Source organism: Balaenoptera musculus, chromosome 13 (genome assembly GCF_009873245.2).
Source record: "Balaenoptera musculus isolate JJ_BM4_2016_0621 chromosome 13, mBalMus1.pri.v3, whole genome shotgun sequence".
Classification (NCBI taxonomy): Eukaryota; Metazoa; Chordata; class Mammalia; order Artiodactyla; family Balaenopteridae; genus Balaenoptera; species Balaenoptera musculus.
Genome location: NC_045797.1, coordinates 42012824 through 42032012, shown reverse-complemented (window position 1 = coordinate 42032012; position 19189 = coordinate 42012824).

The window sequence follows — 19189 nt, the reverse complement described above, 5'->3', positions numbered from 1 at the left end:
CAGTCATCATCAGATCTTCCTGGAGGGGAAGCCCTTGGATTCCCCTGAAGCCCAGATCTCAGGAAGAAAACCTCAGATTTTTCTGCCATCTGTCATCCTGTCTTCTAAGGACACAAAGAACTATGCATTGGGTGATTCCCTTAGGCCTTCCTAAGACAGATTTCTTCATTACCAACTACTCTTTTTTCTTTTCATTTTAAATGTGTTTTTTCTTTGAGAAATGTTACCATGCTGATACAGAAATAATGAAAGGGGAAAATAAATTGTAAAGCACTCTTTTGCTTTCTAGATGATGTTTCAAATGCTGCAGTCTTCCAATGAAGAAATCTTGTTTGATAAAATGTATATAGAGTAAAAGCAAAATATAAATCCGCCATTATTTGCAGATGATGTGATATTGTGCATTGAAAATCTCAAAGTATCTATAGATATATTATAATAATTAAGAAGATAATTGAGCAAAATTGTGGGATACAATGTCAATGTACAAAAATATATCAACTGAATTGGCTATAAGCTAGCAAAAAATTTTGAAAATGAGATATTAAATGATACCATTTAGAATAGCTTCAAAAATTATCAAATGCAAAAACACAATGAAATACTATTACACACTCATTAGAATTTAAAACAAATAAAAACATCAAACGTTGCTGAGGATGTGGAACAAATAGAACTCTTACAATTGCTGGTTAGAGAGTAAAGTTTTAGAACTAATCTGGACATAGTTTTGGTGATGTCTTGTAAACTAACTTGTCATCTTTTCTATTCCCTTATAAGCCCACTCCTAAATATTTACCCAACAAAAATCAAAATACATGGCCACACAAAGGCTTGGGCTAGAATGTGCGTAGCAACTTAATTCATAATAGCACAAAACTGGAAATATCCATAAGCAGGAGAATGGATAAATAAACAGTGGTATATCAATACAACGGAATATTGTTAATCAATAAAAAAGGAGCAAGCTAATGGTATACAGAATGACATGAATAAATATGACCAATATAATTTTAGTTTAAGGACGCCAGGCACAAAAGAGTGCCCAATGGGTGTGTGTGTGTGTGTGTGTGTGTGTATTTATATATACATATGGCAAAAAAAAAGTGTTTGCCTCAGGTGCATGATTAACTGTGAAGAGTCAGGGAGTAAATTTCTAGGGTGTTGAAAATATTCTATATTTTGTTAGGATTGTGGTTTATACCAAATGTAAAATTTACCTAAAAAAGGAATGGTTAAAAAAAAACCTGTTGAACTCTAGTTAGAAGTTAGTAAGTTTGCTTTATACACTGGTATGGACTAGAAATTTTGAAACAATTTCCTTTGTATTTTAATTTGATTAAATGAGGAAATATGTTGAGGATAATGGTAGACAAGATTTTACTATTGGAGAAGGAAGTAATGTATATAGAAAAGGAGAACACTACATAATGTATTTCCTTTGGTCTCTAAATATTATTTTTCACTACAGGGAATCAGGGTTCCTTAGAGAAAATTGTGATTCTAAGATGGGACAGATAAAATACAAAATGAGCCTAGGAGTCTTTTATGATTTTAAAAAGGCAACTCTCTAGAACTAATATGATAAAGAATAAGCAAGACTTCTACAAAGAAAACTACAAAATATCACTCAGAGAAAAATAATAAAAAGAACTAAATAAATGGGAGGATATAACATGTTCAAAAGATTGAACAAGTCAATCTTAAAAATATTTCAGTTGTTAAAGAAATTATTATAATTGAATAAGCTCACAATAAAAACTTCAGGAGCTTATTTGTCTGTGACTCTGTGTGTATGTGTCTGTGTGTGTGTGTGTGTGTTGCCAAGCTGATTCTAAAACTTATTTGGAAGTACAAAAGAGCAAGAATACCTGAGACAATCTTGAAGAAGAACCATAAAGTTGAAGGATTTATACAACCGAATATCAAAGATCATCATGAGGCTCTAGTGGTTAAGATGATATGACATTGGTATAAGGACAGATGAATAGACAATGGAATAGTATAGACTCTGGAAATAGACTCACTTATAAATTGACTTTAATTTTGACAAAGTGACAATGAATTAGAATGGGGAAATGATTTTTTTTCAGAAATGATGCTGTGACAATTAGATATCCATATGGAAAAAACTACCTCACACTATACACAAAAATTAATTACAGCTAGATTGTGAACCTACATGTCAAAGGTAAAAAAAAGTTTCTAGAAGAAAATATAGGAAATTATATCATCTCAGAGTAGGTAAATATTTCTTGAACAGCAAACAAAAGCAATCATAAAGAAAAAGAACAATAAATTGAACTTCATTTAAACTGAAACCTTTTGTTCTTCAAAAGTTTTTTCATCAATAAAAAAGGCCAGCTATAAGGTGGGAGAAAATTTTTGCAATGTATTTGTCTTACAAAGAACTCAAATAATACATACAAATTCTTACAAATCAATGTAAAACAATAAGCCCAATTTAGAGAATTGGCAAAAATATTTAATGGGAACTTCAAAAAATCTAAATGGCCAGGAAAGATATGGAAAGATGCTCAACTTCATTATTCATCATTAGAGTATGAATTAAAAATACAATGAGATATCACTACACAACCACTAGAATATCAAAAATGCAAAAGAATGATGATATCAAATGGTATAAAGAAAGGAGAAAAATTTATACTCTCATAGACACTTTGGAGATATGTAAATAGGTGCAACCACTTTGGAATTCTATTTGGCAATATATAATAAAGATGAATATAGGTAATTTTATGACCCAAAAATTTCATCTCTGGAAATATACCCAACCGAAATATGTTCATGAACACACTGAAAGACATGTACAAGAATGTTCATAGAATTTTTGTAGCCTCCATAATAGCAAAGATAAATAAACTGTACATAGTAATATATTGAACACTATTCAGCAATAAAATTATGGAATTATTTCTACATGCAACAGTGTTCTTGAGTAAAAAAAAACAGATAAGAAGAGCATATATTGTATGATTTCAGTTTATAAGATTCAGAAATTAGGAAGCTACTCTACAGTAAGAGAAGTCCAAGGAATGATTACCTTTTTTTAAGCACTTGGAAATGCATTAGAATTTTCTGTGCTGCTTATAAGATTTGGTTTTGATCTAGGTGCTGATTACATAGATGTTTTCACTCTGTAAAAATTTATATATGCTGAACTTATGATTTGTCGACTTTTCTGCATGTTACACTTCAATGAGTTTACTTTAAAAATAAAATGTTCACCAAAATATTGTTAGAACTAATAAACAAATTCAGTAAGTTTCAGGATACAAAATCAATATACAAAATTTGTATTTTATGTGATTATATATATATACACACACACACACACACAATGAAGTATTTTTCAGCAATTAAAAATAAGGAAATCTAAAAAAAAAAAAAAAAAAAATAAGGAAATCTTGCCTTTTGCCACAACATGGAGGAACCTTGAGGGAATTATGCTAAGTGAAATAAGTCAGACAGAGAAAGACAAATATCAATGACCTAACTTATACATGGAATCTAAAAACAATGGCAGCAGCAGCAACATCAACAAAGCTCACAGACACAGAGAACAGACTGGTGGCAGGAGGTGGGGGGAGTGCGAAATGGGTGAAGGGGTTTAAAAAGTATAAACTTTCAGCTATAAGAAAGTAAGTCATGGGATGTAACATACAGCATGGTGACTATAGTTAATAATATTGTAATGTATACTTGAAAGTTGCTAAGAGCGTAAATGTTAAAAGTTCTCATCACAAGAAAAAAAAATGTGATTGTCTATGGTGAGTATTGTTAACTAGACTTATTGTCGTCATCATTTCATAATATGTATAAATATCAAATCATTATGTTGTACACCTGAAACTAATACAATGCTATATGTCAGTTGTATCTCACTAAAAAGTAAAAATAGAAAGAAAATGTCCACACCTTCCCACCCCCAGAAAATATTCTTGTTTGTAACTGTGCTATTGTATGGGAAATAGCTTCAAGAGGACATTTCTCAGCAATTTGTTACCATTACATTTCTCAGTAACAGTATAATCATGAAAAAACACACAAAAGGTGCTTCCTTGCATTAGAGCCCTCCAGAAATTGGTTCCTTGTTGAGTAAACCAACTTGTGTATATTCACTCTATCACAAACACTTAGTGCTTCACTGCTTCTGAACAAACACTGGGCCATCACTTTATACAGTGCACATTCCCCCTTTTTCCCTGACACAGCAGTGTAGGAGAGTTCTGGCTTAAATGCCCAGTTTAGATTCCATCCCTTCCAAACAAGTTTCCCTGATTTCACTACTCAGAAACAAACAGTACTGACCTCTGAAATCTCTTATCCATGGTCTTCTGGCCAACACATTTCACAATTAATTATGCTTTTGTTGTCACATGTTGTGCTGTTTTCTTGAATTGCTCTTTGCATTTTTATTGTTGTTTAATGTTTTACTTGTCTAAATATTGTATCCTTAAATAGAGATTGTTAACTTCTTAAAGACAGGACTCCATTTGGAAATTATTCATGTTTCTCATCATATCTCACATTGAGGGAGAGGGCATTCCTTGAAAGGATGTCAGGTGAACCCTTGAATGTATACAAAATCTGAATTACCAATTCAGGGGAGAAAAGTCAATTTCTACTACCTACTCTGTCTTAACCTTCAACTAATATAATTTAACAGCATTGCAGAGGACAGTGTTGCATCATATGTCCTGGGTTTGCATCCTATGGGTTCTGTGTGAATTTACATTAATTCTCTTAGCTTTTTCTCCATCTTAATGAAATCTTTATTAGCAAGAAGATGCTCAGATCTGATTGTGTTAGTTATCATTACATGAGATACTGTATAAAAAGTGCATCAATAAGAAATTTATTTCTTATTTAACATTTTGTGATTCTAAGAGAGTAAGAGCAGTGACACCAATTGATTTGTTTTCCATCATTACTTCTCCCCAATTCTTTCTCCATTTCCCTCAATCTCTCCTCCTCCATGCTTACATGTATTATATTAGATCTTGACTCTTCCATCGAGAACTGGAACCTTATTTCACTCAGGAAGGGAGTGAGTGGTCTCTATGCCAGAAAATAAGGAGGGAAAATTGTGTTCCTGGCATCTAAATAAGAATTAGAAGTATAATTACCATAGAAACATTGTTTCCACATTTCTTATATTTCCTTGTTGTATAATATAACCAGAAAGAGTTACCATCCATTTCCTAAAGTCCACACCACTGAGAGGGAAATCTTTTTTTTTTTTTTAAGTTTAAAACCATCAATTAACAAATAAGCAATTTTCTAGAAAGTTCAGATACCTATGCTACCACTGACTTACTTTCTTTTCCTAAGAAGCACAAGCATGTGTAGAAAATAACAACAAAAAAGAAACCAGTTTTATTGTTATTTTATAACAAGCACAACGAAAATCTAATGTATTGGTAGAATATTATGAGGTTGAGCCAAATTGTTTTTTCAATTCCTTCTTATCCATTCACATTCCGAAGTGAATGAACTCATTGTTTGCTATGAAGTGTCAAATAAGAAAGCATGTCTGCACATAGGGAAGTTACACTCTAATGGATTTTAATAGATAAATTTATTCAAGTATTAAATATAAAATAATGTGTGGCAACAGAAGTATTTTTCCTTCATTCATATATATTTGATGCAAATTTGGAGACAAAAGTTCCTCTCCATGTATATCAATCAAAATCAGTTCCCCTGAAACATTTTTTTTGCCAAAGTTTTTGTTTTCCAGAAAAATATGTACAAGATTGTCAATAAGCTAAATAAATGGTGGATACCTGAAATCTTTCCAAAATTTGGTCCATGATTCTAATTATAATCTCCTCTTTAAATTAATCACTTGCTTTATTATCTTTTACTTATAAAACTTAATTTGGTAGTCACAGCCATTACTGAATATAATATAAAGAATTATCAAATATTCCTATAATAGGGAATTCCCTGGCAGTCCAGTGGTTAGGGCTCCACACTTTCACTGCAGGGGGCATGGGTTGGATCCCTGGTCAGGGAACTAAGATCCCTCATGCCGTGCTGCACGGCTAAAAAAAAAAAAAAATTCCTGTAACAAAGGGGACCAACATGAATCTGCTGAATGACTGAGCAAATGTTAATTAAAAAACTAAGTGATTATTTTAAGTAAGAACAAAGTAGAAGCACTTAGGAAGTGAATTTTATTATTTTTCATTTAATTTAGTGCATCATTTTATTTGCATTCAGAGAGATGCTTTGTCTTTCAGTCTTTGACTTTCCGTTTCTGATATAAGCCCAGAAATTGTGTATGATACTGTAGGAGCTTTTAGATATTTCTAACATAGAAAAATATGAAACCCAGTTCACATGGCTGAGGTCTCTTTCCATGTTCTCTCCCTCAGTTGATAGACTCAATCCTTTGCCCCCTTATTTCATAGAAGCATATTCTTTTATTGGTCTTGAAGAACATAAAAATTGCATCTATTTCCTGTTAATCAAGTTAGAGACATCAAAAGATCCTGCTTATAATTTATGCTTCTCTTTATAAGTCTTTATCCTTGCTTTGTCCTCTGAATTTTCTTTTTTCTTTTTTCTTTTTTAAGTTTAGTTTTTGTGTTTTCTTTTTCCAGTTTCCAAATATCTCACTAGGTCTTTCCATGAGAAATCAAATTACTTTCTTGGCACTAATATTTTCACACAGGTAGCTCTTTAATATTAAAACATTTCTTCGGGTTAAATTAAAGAACTCACTCCTTTTTGATGCGTTACAAAGAGTCTCCTAAATATTCTATATTACGGAAATTCTGAAATCATTCTCAATCCTTTCCAAGGAAATGTACAGGCATACCTCATACACACTGCGGATTCAATTCCAGACCACCACAATAAAGCTAATATTGCAATAATGCAAGGCACATTAATTTTTTGGTTTCCCAGTGCATATACAAGTTATGTTTACAATATACTATAGTCTATTATGTGTACAATAGCATGTCTAAGAAAACAATACACATACCTTAATTAAAAAATACATTATTGCCCTGAATGCTAACCATCATCTGAGCCTTCAGCAAGTTGTAGTAATAATATCAAAGATCACAGATCACCATAACAAATATAATAATAATAAAAAAGTTTGAAATACTGTATGGATTACCAAAATGTGACACAAAAACATAGAGTGAGCAGGTGTTGTTGGAAAAAGATGGCACCAATAGACTTACTAGACACAAGGTTGCCAAAAGCCTCCTATTTGTAAAAAACAGTGTCTACGAAACACAATAATGTGAAGAACAATAAAATGAGGTATGCCTGTATAAGGGAATGGTTTCTTTTTCTTTGACTTATGATATTTACACAGATGTAATTAACATAGTTTCCTAATAGTGTAAAGTATTGTGTTGGCCAAAAGGTTCATTTGGTTTTTCCTGTAAGATGGCTCTAGTAGACACCATCTATCTAGAAGTTGATAGCAATCAAATCGAGACATTAATTGAGAACAGTCAACGTTATACCAAGCGGGAGATAGCCAACATACTCAAAATATCCAAATCAAGCACTGAAAATTATTTTCATTAGCTTGGTTATGTGAATCGCTTTGATGTTCAGGTTCCACATAAGTTCAGCCAAAAAAACCTTGACCGTATTTCCACATGCAATTCTCTACTTAAACGTAAAGAAAACGTTCTGTTTTTAAAACAAACTGTGACGGGTAATGAAAAGTGGATACTGTAACAATAATGTGGAACAGAAGAGATCGTGGGGCAAGCGAAATGAACCACCACCAACCACACCAAAGGCCAGTCTTCATCCAAAGAAGGTGATGTTTTGTATATGGTGGGATTGGAAGGGAGTCTTCTATTATGAGCTCCTTCCGGAAAACCAAACGATTAATTCCAACAGGTACTGCTCCCAATTAGACCAACTGAAAGCAGCACTCGATGAAAAGCATCCAGAATTAGTCAACAGAAAACATATAATCTTCCATCAGGATAACGCAAGACTGCATGTTTCTTTGATCACTAGGCAAAAACTGTTACAGCTTGGCTGGGAAGTTCTGATTAACCTGCCGTATTCACCAGACATTGCACCTTGGCATTTCCATTTATTTTGGTCTTTACAAAATTCTCTTAATAGAAAAATGTCAATTCTCTGGAAGACTGTAAAAGGCACATGGAACAGTTCTTTGCTCAAAAAGATAACACGTCTTGGGAATTATAAAGGTGCCTGAAAAATAGCAGAAGGTAGTGGGACAAAACGGTGAATATGTTGTTCAATAAAGTTCTTGGTGAAAATGAAAAATTTGTTTTTTATTTGTACTTAAAAACTGAAGGAACCTTTTGGCCAGCCCAATAGCTTTGAAATGAGAACTTCATGTTGTTCTATGTGGTTTAATACTTTTATTAAACTTATAGATGTCAAATCATCCTAATTCATGAATCTGTCACTCAGGTGCCTCCAAAATCTAGCAACAATCTATTCCTTTTGTGTGGTCACGTATTCATGCATTCATTCATTCATTTGTTCATTCAGCAATGCTTATTAGCCAATTACAATACTCCAGGCTGTGAGCTATTTTGTGTGGTCATGTGTTCATGCATTCATTCATTCACTTGTTCATTCAGCAATGCTTATTAGCCAATTACAATATTCCAGGCTATGGGCTAGTTTCTGGAGTTAAAAGAGTAAACAATATAATGCTTAACATCAACAATATTCTATATTTTCATTTGTGAGCTTCCTCTTGATCTAACTGAAATATTAAAAGAAATGCAAGCTTTCATATTTGCTTATGGCATCCAGGAAGCAACTAACATTTTGCAGAAATTCTCATTCATTAATTTATTCCATTATTATAATGTAAATAAATTTCTATCCGGACATAGGATGGCCCTGGGCCAGAAGTAAAAATATCCACATAGCCAATAACAAAAATGATTCACCTCAGGCTTTCAATCTTACAAAAGCTGTCCATTTTTCAACAAAAATTAAAAGGCACACAAAAATGTAACACACTGCCATGAGACAAAGCAATCAATAAAAACAGACTCAGGAGTGACCCAGAAGTTGGAATTACCTCATAGGGACTATTAAATATCTCTAATTAACATGTTAAAAAACATGATGGAAAGATGGACAACATGCAAGAACAAATGTGAAATTGCATCAGCCTGATGCAAACTATAACTCTAATAAAATGGTAGAAATAAAAAACAGTAAAAACTGATGAATCGTATTCAACAAGCTTATCACAGACTTGACACAACTGAGTAAAGAATCAGTAATCATTTCCCCTAGGAACAGGAACAAGGCAAGAAAAATTTCTCTCACTAGTTTTGAATCCTAGCCAATGAAATAACACAAGAAAAAGAAATAAAGGCATACAGAATGAAAATGATGAAATAAATCTCTCTATATGTAAGGCCTGGTATTTACATATCCCCCAAATCTATAAAAAGCCCTAAATTTGTTTAATGAATTTAGAAATACCCCAGGGTACTAAGTCAATATGAAAAATTCAGTTTCAGTTATGAATAAGGGCTGTGAATAATTGGAAATTGATTTTTTAAAGTAACATTTATAATAGCACCTGGAAAAATAAATATCTAGGTATTAAAAAAATATGTATAAGATTTGCACGTTGATAATTACAAAACTGAAAAAAGAAATCAAGGGTGTTCTAATAAATAAATAACTATACTGAGTTCATGGATTGCAATCATTAACATTTTATAATGTCAATATCTCCAAATGGATCTACAGAGTGATGAAAACCCAACTTAATTTCTTGTAGGCATTTTTGCAGTATTGACAAGCTTATGTTAAATTTATATAAGAAGATGGTGGGAATGTAAATTGGTGGAGCCACTATGGAGATGGAAGTTCTTTAAAAAATTAAAAACAGAGTTAACATATGATCCAGCAATCCCAGTCCTGGGCGCATATACAGAAAAGATAAAAACTCTAATTCAAAAAGATACATGCACCCCAATGTTCATAGGACCATTACTGACAATAGCCAAGACATGGAAGCAACCTAAATGTCCACTGACAGATGAATGGATAAAGAAGAGGCAGTATATATACAAAATGGAATGTTACTCAGTCATAAAAAAGAATGAAATAATGCCATTTGCAGCAGCATGGATGGACCTGGAGATTATCACACTAAATGAAGTAAGTCAGACAGAGAAAGACAAATATCATATGATATCATTTAAATGTAGAATATAAAAAATTATACAAATGAACTTATTTACAATACAGAAATAGACTCACAGACATAGAAAAAAAATTTACCAAAGGGGAAGGGGGTGTAGGAATAAATTGGGAATTTGGGATTAATAGATACACACTACTACTTATAAAACAGATTAACATTAAGTAGCTACTGTATATATAGCACAGGGAACTATAATCAATACCTTGTAATAACCTATAATGGAAAAGAATCTGAAAAAGTATATATGTATATACATACACATATATATACCCATATATACACATATATATACACATATATGTATAACTGAATCACTTTGCTGTATACCTGAAACATTGCACATCAACTATACTTCAATTCAAAATTTATACAGAAAGAGATAGTAACCAGAATTACCAAAACAAGTGCAACAAGAAAAATTCATTTGGAAAATTTACACTTTCTGATTTTAAGTTTCACTAAAAAGTTGCTGTAGTCAAGATATGGTGTTATGGGCAAAAAGAAAAACCTATAGATGAATGAACAGATTAGACATCCTAGAAATAGACACACAAAATACAGTCAGCTATTTATTTATAAAGATGCAAAGGCAATTAAGTAAAGAAAAATTTATTTATTTAACATATGGTCCTGGACCAATTCAACTTCAATATATACCTCAAAACTTAGACAAAAATTAAATAAACATGAAGCATAGACTGAACTTTAAAATTTAAAACTTTAACACATCAAGAAGAATATATAGAGAAAAATCTTTGTAGTTTTGTATTAGAAACTGTGTTTGTTTTATGTCATATAGCATGACCCATAAAATAAAAATATTGAGAAATGGGATTTCACCGAAATTACAAACACTTGTTGCATGGATAAGTGAATGAAACACTGTTAAGTGAATGAAAAGGCAAGTCATTCTCTAATAAAAGGGATCAAGAATTCTTGAAGACGTGGTTGAGTTTGAGATGAGTCTGGAGCACATTACAGTGCCTGAAAATAAGGAAATGTTCAAAAAAGTATGAAGACATTGAAATGGCACAGAAAACAACCTAAAAAACTTTCAAAGGCTAAAGCTAGAAAATTTTGAGCAAAAAATTAAATAATGATCACATTGGATTGTGACTCAGAAAATAAATAAATATTTATGAACCTCTACTGCTATAAATAAATAAGCAAATAAATTGAGGTTACAGAATAATTCCAATTAATGCATGTAGAAAGAATGAGGGAAATAGAAAATCATTACTCAAATATCAAGGTAATCACTTTGTAGTCCAGATCCAATCTGAATGCTAAAATTCGTTGGCAAAATTAAAGGAGAAACAAGATATTTTCATCATCTCTATGTTTCTCCCTCAAGATATTTATTAATGACAAAGGAGAAAATAATACATTTACAGTGAAGAAACCTGGAAGACACTATCTTAACCAAGTGACCAAGGTTAACATTAGTACTCGTGTGTTGTCAGGATGTAACCCCTGATATAAAGCATGAGAAGGGCATACCTCTTACTGGTTTTCTTTCCAAAAATGCATTACTTCAATCTAATGGTGATAAAACATTAGTTAAACCCAAATTGATGAACAGTCTACAGAACAACTGATCAATACTCGTTCAAAATATCAAGGTCATGGAAGACAGAGAAAGATTTAGGAACTGTCATAGATTGGAGGAGACTAAGGAAACATGACAAATGAGTGCATTATGGGATCTTACACTTGATCCTGGAACAGAAAACAAAATTACTATAAAATCTGGCAAAATCTGAAAAAAGTACGTGGTTTAGTAATAGTAATATAGCAATATTAATTTGTTGGTTATGCTAATCATACCATACTTATGCAAAAATGTTAACATTAGGGGAAGTTGGGTGTAGAGTATATGGGAACTTTCTGTACTCTTTTTGCAAATTTTTTTGTCAGGTCCAATATTTCAAAATTAAAAAAAAAATGTACACCAACACATATATAAGTAATTAGAAACATATGTACCATGCAGTAAACATAGAAAGCTGGTGTAGACAGCAGATTAGATAGATCTCAGGAGAGGGAGTATGACCAGAGATAAGGAAATGCATTTTGTTTCATGTGTGTCAGCTTCATCAATTTCTGTAAATATTTCTTGTGCACTTGAAAAGAATGACTTGCAATTATTTATACATAAAGATACACCACAGAACACCCATTAGAATGAATAAAATTTACAAAGACTGACAGTACCAAATGTTGGCAAGGATTTGCAGCAGTTAGAACTTTTATATGTTGCTGGTGGGAAAACAAGATTAAACATTACGGACACTTGGAATACAGTTTTTCATTCCTCACAACATAAACTTATGTATAGTATACAAAGGAGCAACTTCAGTCCTAGCTATGTACAAAAGAGAAATGAATACATGTGTACTCCAAAAGACTGATATATGAATGGTCATAGCAACTTTATGCACAATATACAAAAAATGAAAATGGGGCAAATGTCCATTAACAAGTGAATGGATAAACACAATGTGGGGTATCTGCACAATGGAATACTACTCAGACATTTAAAAATGGACAACAACTAGATACATGGTTGAGAAAAATTAGAGATGAGGGAGGCTTGATGTCAACAGCCCTCTAGAATTACCAGAGCTACTGATAAAGCAAAAATGTCTCAGCATAGAATGCATAAAAACAAGACATAACCAATGAGTCATGGTGCCTGTTTCCTGCTTTAACTGGAAAAATTAGCAACGTCTTACCCAAAACTAGATCTGGATTATCTGAACCCCATCCACAGTCAAACAGAAACTGATGGATAATAATATTAATTGATTTTTTAAAAAAATTTCCTTGTATTAATGGAAGAATGAATGTAATTGTAATTATATTCCACAGCTCTTACATAATATATTTACTATTATTCAATTAAATATTATTTATTATCTATTATATCTGTGGTATTTGTAATTTTTGAGAATATAATAGTAAATGAGACAATTTCTTATATTTTCAGGTTTCTCATCTAATTAGGGAAACTTTTTTTTACTGTTTATTTTTTATAACATCTTTATTGGAGTATAATTGCTTTACAATGTTGTGTTAGTAAAAAAGTGAATAACAAAGTAATCAGCTATATGTATACATACATATCCATATCCCTTCCTTTTGCGCATCCCGCACACCCTCCATATCCCACCCCTCTTGGTGGTCACAGAGCACCGAGCTGATCTCCCTGTGCTACGCGGCTGCTTCCCACTAGCTATCTATTGTACATTTGGTAGTGTATATATGTCAATGTCACTCTCTCACTTTGTCCCAGCTTACCATTCCCCCACCCCATGTCCTCAAGTCAATTCTCTACATCTGTGTCTTTTTTCCCGTCTCGCCCCTAGGTTCTTCATGACCTTTTTTTTTTTTTTTGATTCCATATATATGTGTTAGCATACAGTATTTGTTTTTCTCTTTCTGACTTACTTCAGCCTGTGACAGACTCTAGGTCCATCCACCTCACTACAAATAACTCAATTTCATTTCTTTGTATGGCTGAGTAATATTCCATTGTATATATGTGCCACATCTTCTTTATCCAATCATCTGTCAATAACATTTAGGTTGCTTCCATGACCTGGCTATTGTAAATAGTGCTGCAATGAATATTGTGGTACATTTCTCTTTTGGAATTATGGTTTTCTCAGGGTATGCCCAGTAGTGGGATTGCTGGGTCGTACGGTAGTTCTATTTTTAGTTTTTTGAGGAACTTCTGTACTGTTCTCCATAGCGGCTATATCAATTTACATTCCCACCAACAGTGCACGCTCTCCAGCATTTATTGTTTGTAGATTTTTTTGATGATGGCTATTCTGCCCAGTGCGAGGTGATATCTCATTGTGGTTTTGATTTACATTTCTCTAATGATTAGTGACGTTGAGCATCCTTTCGTGTGTTTGTTGGCAATCTGTATATCTTCTTTGGAGAAATGTCTATTTAGGTCTTCTGCCCATTTTTGGATTGGGTTGTTTGTTTTTTGATATCGAGCTGCATGAGCTGCTTGTATATTTTGGAGATTAATCCTTTGTCAGTTGCTCCGTTTCCAAATATTTTCACCCATTCTGAGGGCTGTCTTTTCGTCTTATTTACGGTTTCTTTTGCTGTGCAAAAGCTTTTAAGTTTCATTAGGTCCCATTTGTTTATTTTTGTTTTTATTTCCATTTCTCTAAGAGGTGGGTCAAAAAAGGATCTTGCTGTGATTTATGTCATAGAGTGTTCTGCCTAAGTTTTCCTCTAAGAGTTTTATAGTGTCTGGCTTTACATTTAGGTCTTTAATCCATTTTGAGTTTATTATTGTGTATGGTGTTACAAAGTGTACTAATTTCATTCTTTCACATGTAGCTGTCCAGTTTTCCCAGCACCACTTATTGAAGAGGCTGTCTCTTCTCCATTGTATATTCTTGCCTCCTGTAATCAAAAATAAGGTGACCATATGTGCCTGGGTTTATCTCTGGGCTTTCTCTCCTGTTCCATTGATCTGTATTTCTGGTTTTTTGCCAGTACCATACTGTCTTGATTACTGTAGCTTTGTAGTACAGTCTGAAGTTGAAGCCTGATTCCTCCAGCTCCGTTTTTCTTTCTCAAGATTGCTTTGGCTATTCAGGGTTTTTTGTGCTTCCACACAAACTGTAAAATTTTTGTTCTAGTTCTGTGAAAAATGACATTGGTAGTTTGACAGTTATTGCATTGAATCTGTAGATTGCTTTGGGTAGTACAGTCATTTTCACAATGTTGATTCTTCCAATGCAAGAACATGGTATATCTCTCCATCTGGTTGTATCATCTTTAATTTCTTTCATCAGTGTCTTATAGTTTTCTGTATACAGGTCTTTTGTCTCCTTAGGTAGGTTTATTCCTAGGTATTTTATTCTTTTTGTTGCAGTGGTACATGGGAGTGTTTCCTTAATTTCTCTTTCAGATTTTTCATCATTAGTGTATAGGAATGCAAGAGATTTCTGTGCATTAATTTTGTATCCTGCTGCTTTATCAAATTCATTGATTAGCTCTAGCAGTTTTCTGGTGGCATCTTTAGGATTCTCTATGTATACTATCACGTCATCTGCAAACAGTGACAGTTTTACTTCTTCTTTTCCAGTTTGGATTTCTTTTGTATCTTTTTCTTCTCTGATTTCTGTGGCTAAATCTTCCACAACTATGTTGAATAATAGTGGTGAGAGTGGGCAACCTTGTCTTGTTCCTGATCTTAGTGGAAATGCTTTCAGTTTTTCACCATTGAGAACAATGTTGGCTGTGGGGTGGGTTTGTCATATATGGCCTTTATTATGTTGAGATAGGTTTCCTATATACCTACTCACTGGAGAGTTTTTATCACAAATGGGTGTTGAATTTTGTCAAAACCTTTTTCTGCATCTACTGAGATGATCATATGGTTTTTCTCCTTCAATTTGTTAATATGGTGTACCACATTGATTGATTTGCGCATACTGAAGAATCCTTGCATTCCTGGGATAAACCCCACTTGATCATGGTGTATGATCCTTTTAAGGTGCTGCTGGATTCTGTTTGCTAGTATTTTGTTGAGAATTTTTGCATCTATGTTCATCAGTGATATTGGCCTATAGCTTCCTTTTTTGTGACATCTTTGGTTTGGGTAGCAGGGTGACAGTAGCTTCACAGAATGAGTTTGGGAGTGTTCCTTCCTCTGCTATATTTTGGAAGAGTTTGAGAAGGATAGGTGTTAGGTCTTCTTCAAATGTTTGATAGAATTCACCTATGAAGCCGCCTGATCCTGGGCTTTTTTTGTTGGAAAATTTTTAATCACAGTTTCAATTTCAGAGCTTGTGATTGGTCTGTTTATATTTTCTATTTCTTCCTGGTTCAGTATTGGAATGTTGTGCTTTTCCAAGAATTTGTCTATTTCTTCCAGGTTGTCCATTTTATTGGCATAGAGTTGCTTGTAGTAATCTCTCATGATCCTTTGTATTTATGCAGTGTCAGTTGTTACTTCACCTTTTTCATTTCTAATTCTATTGATCGGAGTCTTCTCCCTTTTTTTCTTGATGAGTCTGGCTGATGGTTTATCAATTTTGTTTATCTTCTCAATGAACCAGCCTTTAGTTTTATTGATCTTTGCTACTGTTTCCTTCATTTATTTTCCTTTTATTTCTGATCTGATCTTTATGATTTCTTTCCTTCTACTAACTTTGGGGGTTTTTTGTTCTTCTTTCTCTAATTGCTTTAGGTGTAAGGTTAGGTTGTTCATTTGAGATGTTTCTTCTTTCTGGAGGTAGGATTGTATTGCTATAAACTTCCCTCTTAGAATTGCTTTTGCTGCATCCCATAGGTTTTGGGTCGTTGTGTTTTTATTGTCATTTGTTTCTAGGTGTTTTTTATTTCTCTTTGATTTCTTCAGTGATCTCTTTGTTATTTACTAGTGTATTATTTACCCTCCATGTGTTTCTATTTCTTACAGATTTTTTCCCTGTAACTGATATCTAGTCTCATAGCATTGTGGTCGGAAAAGATACTTGATATGATTTCAATTTTCTTAAATTTACCGAGGCTTGATTTGTGACCCAAGATATGATTTATCCTGGAGAATGTTCCATGAGCACTTGAAAAGAAAGTGTATTCTGTTGTTTTTGGATGGAATGTCCTATAAATATCAGTTAAGTCTTTCTGGTCTAATATATCATTTAAAGCTTCTGTTTCCTTACGTGTTTTCATTTTGGATGATCTGTCCATTGGTGAAAGTGGGGTGGTGAGTCCCCTGCTATTATTGTGTTACTGTCGATTTCCCCTTTTATGACTGTTAGTATTTGCCTTATGTATTGAGGTGCTCCTATGTTGGGTGTATAAATATTTACAATTATTATAACTTCTTCTTGGATTGATCCCTTGATCATGATGTAGTGTCCTTCTTTGTCTCTTGTAATAGTCTTTATTTTAAGGTCTATTTTGTCTGATATGAGAATTGCTACTCCAACATTCTTTTGATTTCCATTTGCATGGACTTTCTTTTTCCATCCCCTCACTTTCAGTCTGTAAGTGTCCCTAGGTCTGAAGTGGGTCTCTTGTAGACAGCATATATATGGGTCTTGTTTTTGTATGCATTCAGCCAGTCTGTGTCTTTTGGTTGGAGCATTTAATCCATTTACGTTTAAGGTAGGTATCGATATGTATGTTCCTATTACCATTTTCTTAATTGTTTTGGGTTTGTTATTGTAGGTCTTTTCCTTTTCTTGTGTTTCCTGCCTAGAGAAGTTCCTTTAACATTTGTTGTAAAGCTGGTTTGGTGGTGCTGAATTCTCTTAGCTTTTGCTTGTCTGTAAAGGTTTTAATTTCTCCGTCAAATCTGAGTGAGATCCTTGCTGGGTAGAGTAATCCTGGTTGTAGGTTTTTCCCTTTCATCACTTTAAATATGTCCTGCCACCTCCTTCTGGCTTGCAGAGTTTCTGCTGAAAAATCAGCTGTTAACGTTATGGTGATTCCCTTGTATGTTAGTTGTTGTTTTCTCTTGCTGCTTTTAATATTTTTTCTTTGTATTTAATTTTTTTTTTTTTTTTTAAAGAGATTAGAAGTGGTCCCTGATCAGATTCAGGGCCAGTTGCTTCTCGGAATGTTTTGGTAATATTCTTTTTAAAGTTTAATCTTTATTTATTTATTTATTTATGGCTGTGTTGGGCCTTCTTTCTGTGCGAGGGCCTTCTCCAGTCGTGGCAAGTGGGGCCCACTCTTCATCGCGGTGCGCGGGCCCCTCACCATCGCGGCCTCTCCCGTTGCAGAGCACAGGCTCCAGACGCGCAGGCTCAGTAATTGTGGCCCACGGGCCCAGCTGCTCCGCAGCATGCGGGATCCTCCCAGACCAGGGCTCGAACCCGCGTCCCCTGCATTGGCAGGCAGACTCTCAACCACTGCGCCACCAGGGAAGCCCCTGTATTTAATTTTTGATAGCTAGATTAATATGTGTCTTGGTGTGTTTCTCCTAGGGTTTATCCTGTATGGGACACTCTGTGCTTCCTGGAGTTGCGTGACTATATCCTTTCCCATGTTAGGGAAGTTTTCCACTATAATCTCTTCAAATATTTTCTCAGATCCTTTCTTTTTCTCTTCTTCTTCTGGGACCCCTATAATTCGAATGTTGGTGTGTTTAATGTTGTCCCAGAGGTCTCTGAGACTGTCCTCAATTCTTTTCATTCTTTTTTCTTTGTTCTGCTCTGCAGCAGTTATTTCCACTATTTTATCTTCCAGGTCATTTATCCATTCTTCTGTGTCAGTTATTGTGCTACTGATTCCTTCTAGAGAATTTTTAATTTCATTTATTGTGTTGTTCATCATTGTTTGTTTGCTCTTTAGTTCTTCTAGGTCCTTGTTAAACGTTTCTTGTATTTTTTCCGTTCTATTTCCAAGATTTTGGATCATTTTTACTACCATTATTCTGAATTCTTTCTCAGGTAGACTGCCTATTTCCTCTTCATTTGTATGGTCTGTTGGGTTTTTACCTTGCTCCATCATCTGCTGTGTATTTCTTTGTCTTCTCATTTTGTTTAACTTACTGTGTTTGGGATCTTCTTTTTGCAGGCTATAGGTTTGTAGTTCTCGTTGTTTTTGGTGTCTGCCTTCAGTGGGTGAGGTTGCTTCAGTGGCTTGAATAGGCTTCCTGGTGCAGGGGACTGGTGCCTGTGTTCTGTTGGGTGGGAATGGATCTTGTCTTTTGGTGGGCAGGGCCACATCTGGTGGTGTTTTGGGGTGTCTGTGAACTTAGTATGACCGTAGGCAGCCCCTCTGCTAATGGGTGGGGTTGTGTTCCTGTCTTGCTAGTTGTTTGGTGTGGGGCATCTAGCACTGGGGCTTGCTGGCCATTGGGTGGAGCTGGGTCTTACTGTTGTGATGGAGGTCTCTGGGAGAGCTCTCGCTGATTGATATTACATGGGGCCAGGAGGTCTCTGGTGGTCCAATGTCCTAGACTCAGCTCTCCCA